At 45.6% G+C, this 13,008-nt stretch overlaps 1 protein-coding gene across 1 annotated transcript in view; it reads left to right on the top strand.

Moving 5' to 3' along the window:
• The window catches only part of sfl (N-deacetylase and N-sulfotransferase sfl), a 179,553-nt gene that overhangs the window by 6,052 nt on the left and 160,493 nt on the right, over positions 1 to 13,008 (top strand). The window contains exon 2 of the mRNA XM_018021039.2: positions 428 to 804. The gene's annotated coding sequence lies outside the window, so the exon portion shown is untranslated. The remainder of the gene's footprint in view (positions 1 to 427; positions 805 to 13,008) is intronic.

Here is a 13,008-nt window from a genome sequence, read left to right as displayed (position 1 = left end):
CTTATTAGGATTGTGATTTTATTTTATTATATTTGATAAAAGTAATTTAGTTATTTTTTATTAGTCGATGTATGTCGTTTGGAAGGAGTAGATTAGATAGAATTGTTTAGAGGAAAGAGGATTTAGATGTTTAGGTTCTAATACAATTCTCTTCTAGTACGCAATTGAGAATGTTGTTCTTTGCATAATAAACTACATTGATTGCGCGTGATGATATGCAAGGATACCTTTGACAGTCATATCGACCTTCGTCTTTGATTAACATTGCTATCATGCGTAGAATTATTACACAACTGTGGCTTCAAACAAAAGAATATTCGGAAGAAAGTAGACACCCATAATTAAAACAATTACTTTTTATTCCTTATACATTTTACATTAAAATTTGATAATTCAGAATAAAGATCAATGAAATGTGGTACCCTAGGTCGCGACCTTGTCCTGCCCAGGGTTTCCGGTCCAGCTTCAGTTACGTGGAGCGGTCGTCAGATGGCTGAACGTACTTTCCAAACAACCCCTTTTCAACCCCAATAACGACCCTCCCTCCTGAACAGCTGTTCTTCAGCGCCATGGCGCACGCGACTTCGTGGCATCAAAGACGTTCGCGACGCGTTTCGGCTTCGCCGGTACGAAATTGCGTTCACGCGTTCGGTTTTACGTGCGCGTCAATTTTTCAGTTGTCGCAAAACGTCTTTCGCCTAAAATGAGTGCGGGTAAAAAGTACTCGTGTGCCGTGCCAAAGTGAGAGTCGCAACGTTTCCCATTCATCGAGAGGTTCACCGGTTCGACTGTCGTATCAAAAAGGTACGTGATTTATTACTATTTCTTTTATAACACGAATGTCGCATACACGAAATGTACATTTATTGATTTTAACGTATTGCGGTTTTGCGATTTGATTTCGAAGTATACATGCGTTAGTAAGGGTGGTATCCTTTGATAAGAGATGGTAACGAAACATTCGCGATCTATTATATGAATAATTAATAGTTTCTAATCAGAGAGTATTTATGGGACACATTTATATTGTTTTTAATTTCGATAAATGTTTTTTAACATTACTATTTCGGGAAATGTTCTAAATCAGTCATTACGAATATGGCAATTGCTTCATTTAGTACAAAGTAATTCGAATTGCTTTGTGCATGTTTTATGATACTCCATTAATCTTGCAATGTTAATTATCCTGTACGGAAGTTAATCCTACCCCCAACGCGAACTGTTATCAGAATTTCTTTGCAAGAGATGGCAGCACGCAACGCGATTCTTAGGGATGAATTCAGATATATTGTTTAAAAATAACTGCAGTTCAATAGACACACTTGTTCTATATTTAGTTGCCTGTTTATATTTTATCTTCCTCGAAGCAATTTTTACTTATCGTCGTTTTCTACGTGTTTGTTGTGAGTCATTCACCGGAATTTATCATTTCATATCAATTTACCAATATAAATGAACAAACATTTTACTGAACGAAGCCTGCTTTCTAAAAACAATCAGTAAAGTTTACTCCAATAGCCTTCAGCTGCTCGTTTCAACCAGAAACAATGCGAAAATATTAAGCAAGTAGACGAGGGAAATACTAACAGGGAACTCGGTGAAGAAGCGTACGATAATAATTTAAACCGCGCTGCGATATCTATCCGGTTTCCTTTTGCATTTTACACAGAGAAAGACGCTGAGGGGGCGAGCAAGTTTCATCCCTTTATAAATACAATTCGCGTTCCACGTTCCATCGTCGCGTACACTTCTGCGGCTCCATTTTTCAGTCAGCTTCAGCTTATTTATTCGCTCATCTTTTTGCTTGTTTTGTTCTTGCAGATAGCCAGAACAAGTTTAATCACAATTGCATCGCTCCAACCGTTCCACCTACCTTCGCTTCGCCCTTTATAATTTAACGAACTTAACGCCCCCGTTTTCCAGTTTCGCAACCATCTTCTCGCTCGTCGACGATGAATTTCACCCTCTCTCGCGTTCACCCTATTATGGACTCTTTTGAGTAGTACAATTTAAAAGTTTAACCACCTACGTATTCAACGGATATTTCCGGGGGTATCTGGCAGGCCTAGAGGGATCATTTTTCATTGGTCAGTCCGGAAAAATTGATCTGAAAAACTACCTAATTAACCAGGCCGGGGAAACTGTTAAAAACACCTGAAGTAAATTTTTCAGTCAGGATTTGTCTATTACCAACTACTTCGGTTTTCGAATTTCGCTTAATTCCTGGTAATGGTTGAGAAGGAACTAGTCCAAACGAACTTTCATCGAATAATGAAATTTCTCTGAATATCGCATCACCTATTGAATATTCCAACGGAACGAATTTCGCTGGAAATTTGAACGGGACGGAACTTACGCTACTCGAATGTCGCATTGGAAGTTGTCGGAAAACTCGTTCGAGAGCTAAGCCGGATGCTTCGCTAAAATTGCCGGGGAAAATATGCGGGGTCGCGAAACCGTAGTTAACTGCACGTTATTCGCCGCATTTATCGCCCGACCGTTGTTACCTCGAAACGGAACGGTTGTTCGGCCTCTCCTTTGAGCCGTGCCACGGCCCTTCAGGTGCATTAGTCCGGTGAAAAATGATTTCGTTACACGAGATGTATTATTCAGCCCCACGTACACCGCCCGCCATAAGTATTGCTTTACTTTATAGAGGATCAATAAGTTGCAACAATAGATTTATACGATACTGGATACACTGTTCATTCACGATCATCGATACAATGCTATAATGGTTGATACAATAGGTAGTACGATTATTGATATAGTAGTTTATTTATTAATGGAACGTATAGCATGAATACGATTAAAAATCGAATGTGACTAGTTTATAATTCTCTGTATTTATTACCGTCGCAGCACATTTAGTCGCTCTTTGAATCACGTGCGCAGCCCTTTAAGTGCATCATTACCTATTCCCTTTTGTGCTGCGTCTCTTCCACTTTTGCCTGGACCGATGCGAGCCCGGGCAAAATGAATAGCAAAACTGGTCCTCGTGTTCCCCTGCAACTTGCTCGAATTGTTTTTCCGCCGCGGCTCATCTGCCACGCTTTGTATTTTGGCTCGCGAACTTTTCCGAGCTCGCCGAGAATCCCCGGAACGTTTGATTAAACGCTGTTCACATTTTTCCCTCGTTTATCCTCATCGATGGTACTTAACATTCGGCGGAAAAATATTTTTGTACAGAACGTTGGCTCTGGTTGTAATCGGAACTGATCCGGCTGGCTTCTCGGTAACGTTGATAGATGACAATTATCGCAAATAAACAATCGGTGGTAATGAAGGGCCGGTGAAACGGACGCGCTCATCAATCGTCGCCGCTAGCGCGTAGACAGAAATTTCATTTATCGAAAAAGTTTAAATCAAACCGACATTACTCACGGTGCGCCGCAACTGTGACCGGCCCGTTTCGATTCCACCAAAAGCCAATTGCAATTCGTTTCGTCACCGACCACCCCGTCCGGTGTCGTATCGCCCGCACTTTCCAACCCCCTTTTCACCGTCTGGCCAACCATTATTCCGAAATTTCCGAACAAGAGAGATTTCGTTTCGGCATTCGTATTTTTCGTCCGGCATACATACATACATACATACATATAATGTTTTTCACACTCGGCCTGCCTCGATTCACCGTGGAACGGTGGTTTAAACGTTGTTTGGCGTACGCCCGAAAAAAAAACCCGCAGAGTCAGAAACACGGGATCGCTTTGAGGAGGAAACTCCGAAACAAAATTGATTAGCAGGAATTATTCGTAGCAAAGAGAAGGTTGATCGAGTCGGCGGTTACCTCTGGTTGTGCCAGCGGATCTGATTAAATTTCTCAATTGGAAACGGGTAACGAGATTTCGACGGAAGTGACCCGGATTACCTCCAGCCAGCATAATAACGTTTCTAAATGCGTCGTATTTACTGCTGAGTGGAGTTTCGCGTCTTTAAATGAGTCACCCTCGCCTGTCGATCATACCGATTCGTCACGTGTTTGATAGTGAACAATGCCAGAAATTATCCTCATCGGTAGATCATGGCTTTTCAAATTCTTTTCTCGGTGAAATTATTTTATTGAAAACGAATATAAAATCCAATGACTGTCGCTTAAGTGAATTCGTGGATAGTGATTTTTTTTTCTATAGTATCATTTACGACACTTTCTGGTGCGATTGTCAATGATTTATTCAATCGACCGGTTGCCGATATTTACCAAGGTGGGGACCTCTCGGGCGGCCTGGTACGAGGAGAGACACTCGATGAGATAAATCATATTATCGTGGACAAGTAGTGGCCAGTACGCGGCAATCTGCGCCGATGCCAAAACGGGCCGGCCTCGTATGAACACGGAAATCATATTAGACTAAAACCACATTGCTTAATGGACGCCATCTGCCTTAATCCCATTACCCGCCGCAATTCATCACAGACCGTTCTACCCCTCTCGCGGGCGATACTGTTTGTTGTAACAACTCTTCCCATTGTTCGCTCCTTCGCGTTGTTTTCCCGTCGCGAAACGCTACACGACGCTAATTTCACCTGCCGACATCGTTGACTAAGGATCTATCAAAAAATTGCAATGAATTTTCGATCAGAATTTGTAAACTCTGGCCATAAACGAAAGCTTTGACCGTACGGTGTACAACCACTGCATTGTTTAAACGCGAAACAGCCATCGGACTGGTTAATCGATTAAAACGGGCGACCGGGAAAGATATGGGAATTCTCGTTTCAATTCGGCCGATTCGATCGGATTGCGAGTCCTCCTCACCGGTTCGCAATAAAAGGGGAAAAAACACGATGAAACTGTCTCTCGGCTAGGTCAGGGCGTTTGGACGAACGAGCGAAATGGTTTTTAATATTCCCAAGCGGGCACGCGAACCTATAAAAGAGTTCACAGGCCGAACTCCCGATGCTCGTGCTCGACAGAGTAGAATCGATATTGTTCCCGGTGTGGCGCCGCGCCGCTCGGCCCGGCCGCCTGCCGCGCCATCGCATCGGTTCGCAACTTTTTGAATTTCCAGGAGAAATATATTCGGGATGCCGGTTTATAGAAGGGAGGCGCTCTTTGTTTGCGCGAAATCTTAAATCGAAGGGATTTCTTGTGTACATAAGGGCGACGCTATTTTCTAAAGTCTCGGGGCCGCGATAGGAAATCGATATTCCGTCTCGGCGAATTGAATCGAAAAGTTTTCGCGAGACAAGAAACGCGGAAACTCGATAAACGACAAATCCGCTCGCCCCCTACTCCTTCTTCCTTTTCTTCTTCTTCTTCTTCTTCTTCTTCTTCGTCTTCGACTTGTTCTGGCGACGCGTAGACGTAACGCCAGGATCTATTAGCGTGGTGTTTACCCTTAAAAGACAAACACGGGTACTTCCACTGTAGAATTCTATCGTGAATTATAATAATAAATCGGGAGCGTTCGCGCCTTGAACGTTCGGTCTTAGATATTTTTCAAGGGACGATGGAGTGCATTCCAACTCGGTCGTTAACGAGCTCGTGAACGATTTAAATATGCACGGTTGGCCGGTGCCGCGCGCATACATCATCTTTATGGCGTCCGAGAGCGTTCAGGTGGCCGCTGGTTGAAAAGAGGCCGACCAACTCGTAACCGTGTGCGTGTGCATTAATGCGCCATGGTAGCCAACCGATAACGACTTCCTGCGGGTAGCATCCTCCTCGCGAGCAACGGAAGCGGCTGCATGGACGATGCGCTTCCCCCGACATCCATCGAGATTCCTCTTACGACAGCGTCGCCTTTAAAACAGTATATTAGGTCGCCGGTTATAAATCAGGCCGGCACAGCGGTGTCGGTCGGCGGTCGCCAACCCAGTGCTTAGTAAGTAAGACACCATGGTACAAGCAACGTGTGTTATACGTTGCGAACCGTGTGCATACGAGGTTCCCCGCGTGGGTCGAATGCCAGCGAGCAAGCCGGATTCCCCCGGTCGCCTGCTGCTACAATATTGCCGTTCCCTGGCGCTTGGCCAGCCCTCAAGGGACGAGTGAGAATGAACCCTGGAAAGGGTTGACGAGATTTTAGATAAACTTACGATTTGGATAAATATTCAAATTTCAATAAAAAGTCGCTACGATTTTACTCGTTTTACGATCAGAATAATTTGTCCATAAGTGGAAGATCGTCTCATGTACCGTTCAGTTTCACGTGGCTCGATCTGTCTATAGGCGTTCCCTCTGCGTCCGGGGAATAAACAGTGGAAATCCCGATGCAGCGTTATCGTCTGTTTCGAAAGTTTCTTCCGTTCCCTTTATTACACGAAAATATCGAAAGGGGATGGCTAACACAAGTAGATAAGTTGGAAGTCTATTTTACGAGCGGCACCATATTGCAGATTTTCCGCAGCATGGGAAATGCTCGGAAATCCCCGCCCTTATATCGTCTTCTCCCTACGTTTCGAGAACTCGTTCCGCGGGATCTTCCGCGGATTGGAAATCTCCACGCTTCAAAGCGGCTGACAAACGCCGATTCACCCGGCTCGAACGATGATGTAAGCTGAGAATCACCGGAGGAATTATTCTCTTATCAAACTTGAAATTACATCGTTTCTCGGATCAACTTGGGGAAATAATTTCAGTTAGAACCTATCGAATTTCCCACAGCGTTTTATCATTCATTGTTTTTAATTGTTTTAATTCGATACTCAGTTTCAATCAATTAAAATTACTCTTCGGTGTCGTAATGGGAAATTGAGATACAAAACAGAGGTTTTCGCTGTAGAACAGGGGATCCTCCGGGTTGGGGATAGAGTCGGATGGTATCGGTATTACGTCTCAGTGGACACAGCGCGGCGTGGTACTGTCCGCTCTAAACCGATAACGTTGCCAACTCGTTAGAAATGAATGGCCGGGCAGGGGGTAGGCGCCACGAGGGGTCTCGGACAATGGAACGCGACTTTGCCCGGACCACTTCGCCCTCAATTACTTCGATACCCCGTAATTAATCTCGAGAGTGCGGAAGGTAGTCGCCGGACCTCGTTACCGCGGGGTTAACTCCGAGCGAAAGAAGGGGATAAAAGCGTCCGATAACACGAGTTACCGCTACCCGACCTCGGAAAGAGCAGGATAGGTAAGGGATGACGCCAAGGAGAAGGTTCGATGACGGTCCGGAAGATTATCAGGAAAAATTGGAGGAAAGTATTAAATCCGAACGAGTTAGTCGATAGTTTTCGAGATGACGTCGAGTATGGCCTTCCGTCGTTGTTAATCGACGATCCTTGAGTTATATTACCAGTAAGGAAATTTTGGTATCGCAGCATTTAGGATCATCGATAATCGCGACATTTTAATACGCTCCCTCTTATCGTTCGACTATCCTGATAACGCTGCCTTCAGGAGTGGAAACTCCGTCTGGAGAGTAATCGTGTCACACGATCGTAGCGAACTTTTGCCTCGGCCGTAGATCACCGTAAACCACTGCACGTGACGCCTGGGAACTTTACAAAACTTCAGTTTCCCTTAAACTGCACGGCATTAAACTCGCGTAGGTACTACAACGATAGACGCCGGTATCGATCGGCCCGCGCGACAAACAACCCTCCGATTTTCTCCGGACATCTTTCGATTGTTATCGATGCCGGACCCGATCGATGGAGTTTCGAACTCGTTTGCGGGAGATGAACTCGGTACACGGGTTAACCTAGCTGACCCGCAACCCATTGTCCATGTAACATCGAATATAATCCCTAGTTACCAAAATCGAGATTTCGAAATAGATACGATACAAATGGATCTGGAGAGTTGGAATTATTAGAAATGTCGTGCATCGAACTTTTCGATATTGCTTATCCTTTATCTCGGTCATGGTACTCTGACAATTTCTGAGTCGCCCAAGAACACTCGAGAAAGCTTATAAATCTCTCCGGTTACTCTTGAATTTAATCTCCCCGGAGCACCGTAGAGACCGGAAAGGAGGACGCAATCTGCCGGTTGGTTTTCGACTAGAAGCATCGGGCAAGGGGAGCGATCGTTCGCGCGTTCTTAAACTTTTGGGCGGGCAGGACAAAACGATCCTCGAGCTCGCAGGCGGAAGGACGTTGTAAGCATTGTCGCCGCAGCTTTATGATGGATGGACGGAAAGGAATTCCGTGGGACCGCAAGGGGTAGTACGCGGGCCGCCGCCCCTTAAAAAGAGGGTTTGCGGATAAACTCGAGTAATTTGTCACTTCGCCGCCGACTCCTTTACGACACCGGGCTACGCCCATCGTCGTTCGTGCAAAAAACTCGGTCTCCGTCTCGTCTACCCCCTCGTGTAACCTCGAAGTCACTTCATACAACGACGTTCGTCGCTCTAACGATGAAAAACTAATTTTGCTAGGAGGATTGCTTGAAAAGTAAACGCGTACACAATTTTCCCTCGATTTCTCTGAAACCGGGTCGCGTTCGCTGAAATGGAATTCGAATCCTTTGCTTGGCGCAAGGTTTGGGAACGTTCTCCAAGATGAATTCCCTGCCGGGTTTTTTCTCAGGAGTTCCATCAGCCCTGACGAAATCAACGCCGGTCGATCGTCACTCCTCGTTCGCTGATTCTATCTGCCGATTACGCGAGAGCAGGAGAGAGGGGCCGTCGTTGCAATTTAGAGCTTTTCTTTCAGTCCGGGTCCTCGGTAAAACGATGGTCGGACTGGAAACTACGTACGTGTATGAATCCGTCGGTGGAAGTGGAAATAAAACGCGTTGCCCAGGATCCGCAGACGCTTTACCCCGTCATTCCTCTTCCTACTTGCCCGCCTTTCTTTCGTCCATCGACCCCCGCTTCTATTGTCGGCCATTCTACTTTGCCCCGTGGCTGTATATAGAAAAATGCGCCTGTACGAGAAGGCCGCGTATACGTGTATATAGAAAAATACGAGTACAACCTCGGTGAAAAGGAGGAACGAAATGAGACGCGGTCGCAGATAGCGCTTTGTCCGGGCAAGAACATGCTTAAGAGATTTCAGCTTCGAATGATTAAACTTTTGTCAAAGAATGTCTAATTCAACGTAAATGCTCATTTTCTTTATGAAACATCGAGCTATCAAGGGAAGGCTGGTTCGAAATACATTGACCTTGCAGTTTCAATAGTTGAAATTCTAGGCGATAAATTTACAGATCGTTACATTAAACTTCTCGACCCTCGCAACATTCCCCTGAATACACGTTCAATTACACAGTTCTCATCAATGTTAATACACCAGCCTCGGCTTCGCAAACGTTCCAATTTGGCGCTAACAGCCACGCTTGTGCCCCTATTTCGCTCGGAACTTTATCCAAGCAGGCGTTAAGCGATCCCCCGAGCTCCTAATACAGTCCGAAGCCGCCACTATTCCCGTTACAAACTCCGAATCGAGCTTGTAAGACTCTAGCGAGATTAGACAAATAAAAAAATAAATTACTCGAGCTATGAAGTGATTAGAATCTTAGCTGTGTATTATGAAAAATTTAAATTTAAACTGTTTTACGAATTTTATCGTGAAAACGCTGATCACAGGGCAGTATCTCTAATTCATGATAATGCGAGCGAGCATCGGGAAAAGGGCGAGCTTGGCGATGAAACGTAACAATTAAGTAGGCGCGGCGGATCGTATCTCTGGCCAGGTGGCTTAGGACGGTAAAATCGGTTTCAAGAGAAAATTGCTAGCGTGTGTTTAAGGTCGCGTTATCCGAGCGCTCGCCTCGATATCGATCGACAGGTTATCTCGGTGTCGCAGCTCGTCGGAAATTTTCGTGACTCTCTTCTCTCCTCTCATCGCGAGTACAACGTACCTACGTGAGTTACTCTCGATGGAAATGGAGCGGTTTTCGGTGGGAAAAATGAGCAAGCCGGCTACGACTATGCTTACACGTGCTTTCGTTCGTGCTCGGTCGAGATAAGGGAATCGCTGCACTAACGTCTACGAAACGGGGTGTACGCAACCTGCTTCACGCTATTTCCGTACTTTATGCCGTTCATATAGGATCTCGCTTTACGATATTTTACCTAATTTACATAGTAAACATATTTCTTCCTAATTTTATTTAACCCCCGTGGAAGCTCCGATACCGGTCGACGATAAGCGAAGCCTGACAGATACGTTGATCATCGATGCCTCTTGTCGCCAGTCTGCTAAAACATCGGTTTCCATCTTTTTGCCTTTCACCGTCTCAACTTGCCACTCGACCAATTTATCTTCTGGCGAACAAAAATAAGGAATAGTCGGTTAAAAGTTGCGCGGGTGGTTGTCGCGCGAGAAATCGAGTCGTCGCAGGTAGCGCAGGATGGGGCAGTCGTTTGTCATCTCTGAATAATCGCAAAGGACCAAAGGTGGTCGGGCGACACAGGCTCGGGCTGAATGTCGTCGTCGCGAGGGTGGGCGTTGAAGTCAGAGGGCGTTTAAAAGTACAATGGAGACCATTTACCCCCGGCCCTCTCCCCATCTCTTGTAGCCTTCGCCTTTAGGAAAGTGGCGAGGGCTGGAATCCGGCTCATTGATGCGATCGCGCATTGGTGTCTGTGAGATCTCGCCGGAAAACGGAAGCCAGAGGCGTCACGCCTCGTCGTAGTCGTCATCCTTTTTCCGAAAGGTTTGATAAGCTCGCGGCGAACCGTAATAGAATTTTTTCGTGGAACTCGTCGCGAGTAATGATCCGTAATAAGCTTCCGGATATATCCTCCGCGATGATTCAGATCGCGTATCTCGGGGCAATTTGTCACTGTCGCTGATTCACGCGATCGCTCGATCAATCGATACGGCCCCGGTACTCCTGTATTCGTCGTGATAACAAGTTGCCAGCGGAAAAACGGGGGAATATTGAATCAGAGCGGCGCGAGGTGAACTTCCTCTTTTGCAGAGAGCTTTTATTAGGTATCTGTGACAAATTTGCGCGCGTACCAAATTCGCGAATGTATCGGTAGACGCGTACGCGCGTGTGCCATCAGCGTCGAGTGACAACGTAGAAATTTTGCTCTCCTCGCGCCGCGCGATTCCTCCTAAATTGAGATTGATCGTTCGCACGTAGTTCGTTTCATAACACGGAATATTGCGAGGTGGCCGCGGGAGTTCGCGCGCCGCCGTGCGTCGCCGCGTCGTAATTCGGTCGACTTTTATTCGAGTTTCCAAAATTCGATAGTTAAGAGTTTTAAAGCGGGATTTTGCGGGTAAACACAGTTTTATTCGACGATTCTCTCCTGGTACGCGACATCGATAATAATCATTACACTGCAAGACGCGTCATCCGTTCTAATTACTCAAGATCATCGGTATTGACTTGCGAATACCAGTTCATCTGTGGTCTATCTTTTGCAGAGCACTATATCTAATTGATACAGAAACTGGAAGATGTAGAATACATGTTAAAAAATTGGCAAACGATCTTCTAACGTTCGGACGTGAAACACTGATAGGGTCACATATTGGTTGTCCGCACGTTGCAGTGTGGTTTCATTACAGGCTCCAACAAATGGCGTATATTACGTTACAATAAATCCTGTATGAATAAATGACATTGGACATGCTGCTACATTATTGGTAGATCGTAGATTACACTCATGGTGTGTGCTGATCACGCACGGGGGAGGTAATTAATGTTCCTAGAACGTTAATAGGTTATCGATTATTGAAAGAAACGTCCGTGTGTTCCGCTATCTGTACATTATCGACAAGACAACGTTAATAATTATGATAACGCGTAATGCGATTTCGCTTATATCACCGTTCGGATCTCTCGCCGTTATTTGACCACGATTTGAATTCTTCCCCGTTGCCGATAAATTTGTTTTAGAACTCGAGGGGCGTAGGAATAAAATAGGATTATACAAAATTAGAATCGCGTGACTATCGTGCTTTTATCGAACGTGCCGACGTGACTGAAAAATGAAGACACGGACCCACGTGGTCACGCGTTCGATGCCGACAATCACGTAACTTGCGCCCCCGATGTCACGACCCGTACCTCACTGGTACCTTTACATAATTTCACTGACAATTTCATATCAGAATAATTTGAAAATAATGTAATTTTAACCCGATTCTTACGGGCTATTAGCCGATCCGACGAACCATCACCGACATTACCTTATCTCTCACGGTTCTGAATGTTATCGGTGCCATTCCTCCCCCGCCTTTGGTGAACTATTGCGGATAATCTCGCTTGCATGACTGGAAGCTCGACATAAAGCAGTCGACGGATAGGCGGAGAGTGTGAAAGTGGAGGAAAGGAGATCGATGCCTTTCTTCGGTGAATTCTGACGAGGCTGGTCGGTATTTCGTGTAACCCCCTTGGGCAGATTCCATCTGCCCTCGGGTCGCCTTAAGTGAGGTCGTTTTCGTGTCAATGGACGATGAATTCATCCAGTTTTATCTCCTCGATACTCCCTCCCGTGTTATCTTATTACGATTTACGTTACCTAGCGTTACCCAAATTTGTCCCGAAAAAATCGACTACAGTTCAGTAATACTTGAGTAATTTTTGATAAAAATAACTTTCACTTCGCATGCTAGTACAATCTTCAGCTCCCTTTTACAGCAAACCCCTTTTTTATCCGAATTGCGAATCCTCTTTGAAATAGAAAGTTTTAAATAAACTACTGAAGTAAATAGGAAGTTACTGTCCTGTTTGACGAACTAACTGTTCCATAAAACAGAGGATGCACGCTGCCACTGTTTCGATCCGGATGCATACCGGTAGCCAGCAAACGAGAAATTTTCCAGCGTAGCGCGGCTAGTCAAATGGGTGTGGGAGAGCGCGGGCACGGAGGGCGGAGGGGTCGAACGGGGATCAAGACTTTTCACGGCTGGGAGCGGTAGCGATATTTACCATGTGCTAATATTGGCCTTCGCTATTGGCTATTTGCCGGTAAATAGGGAATTTTCTCCCATCGGATACTTGGTCGGCGCGTACACCGGCCAACCGAGATTCAATGCGATCGCTTCGAAAAACCGTCCCGCTCCGACTTGTTTGAAAGCGTGTCTGGCCGCGCTGCGGATGCGGGCTACCGTTCCTCTCTCGAAAATCGATGCGGAAACGACATTCGAAACGATAAC

Source organism: Ceratina calcarata, unplaced genomic scaffold (genome assembly GCF_001652005.2).
Source record: "Ceratina calcarata isolate Rehan_Ccalc_2016 unplaced genomic scaffold, ASM165200v1 scaffold25, whole genome shotgun sequence".
In the NCBI taxonomy this organism is placed as follows: domain Eukaryota; kingdom Metazoa; phylum Arthropoda; class Insecta; order Hymenoptera; family Apidae; genus Ceratina; species Ceratina calcarata.
The sequence above is the reverse complement of the archived record's forward strand: the minus strand, read 5'-3'. Positions and strand labels throughout refer to the sequence as shown.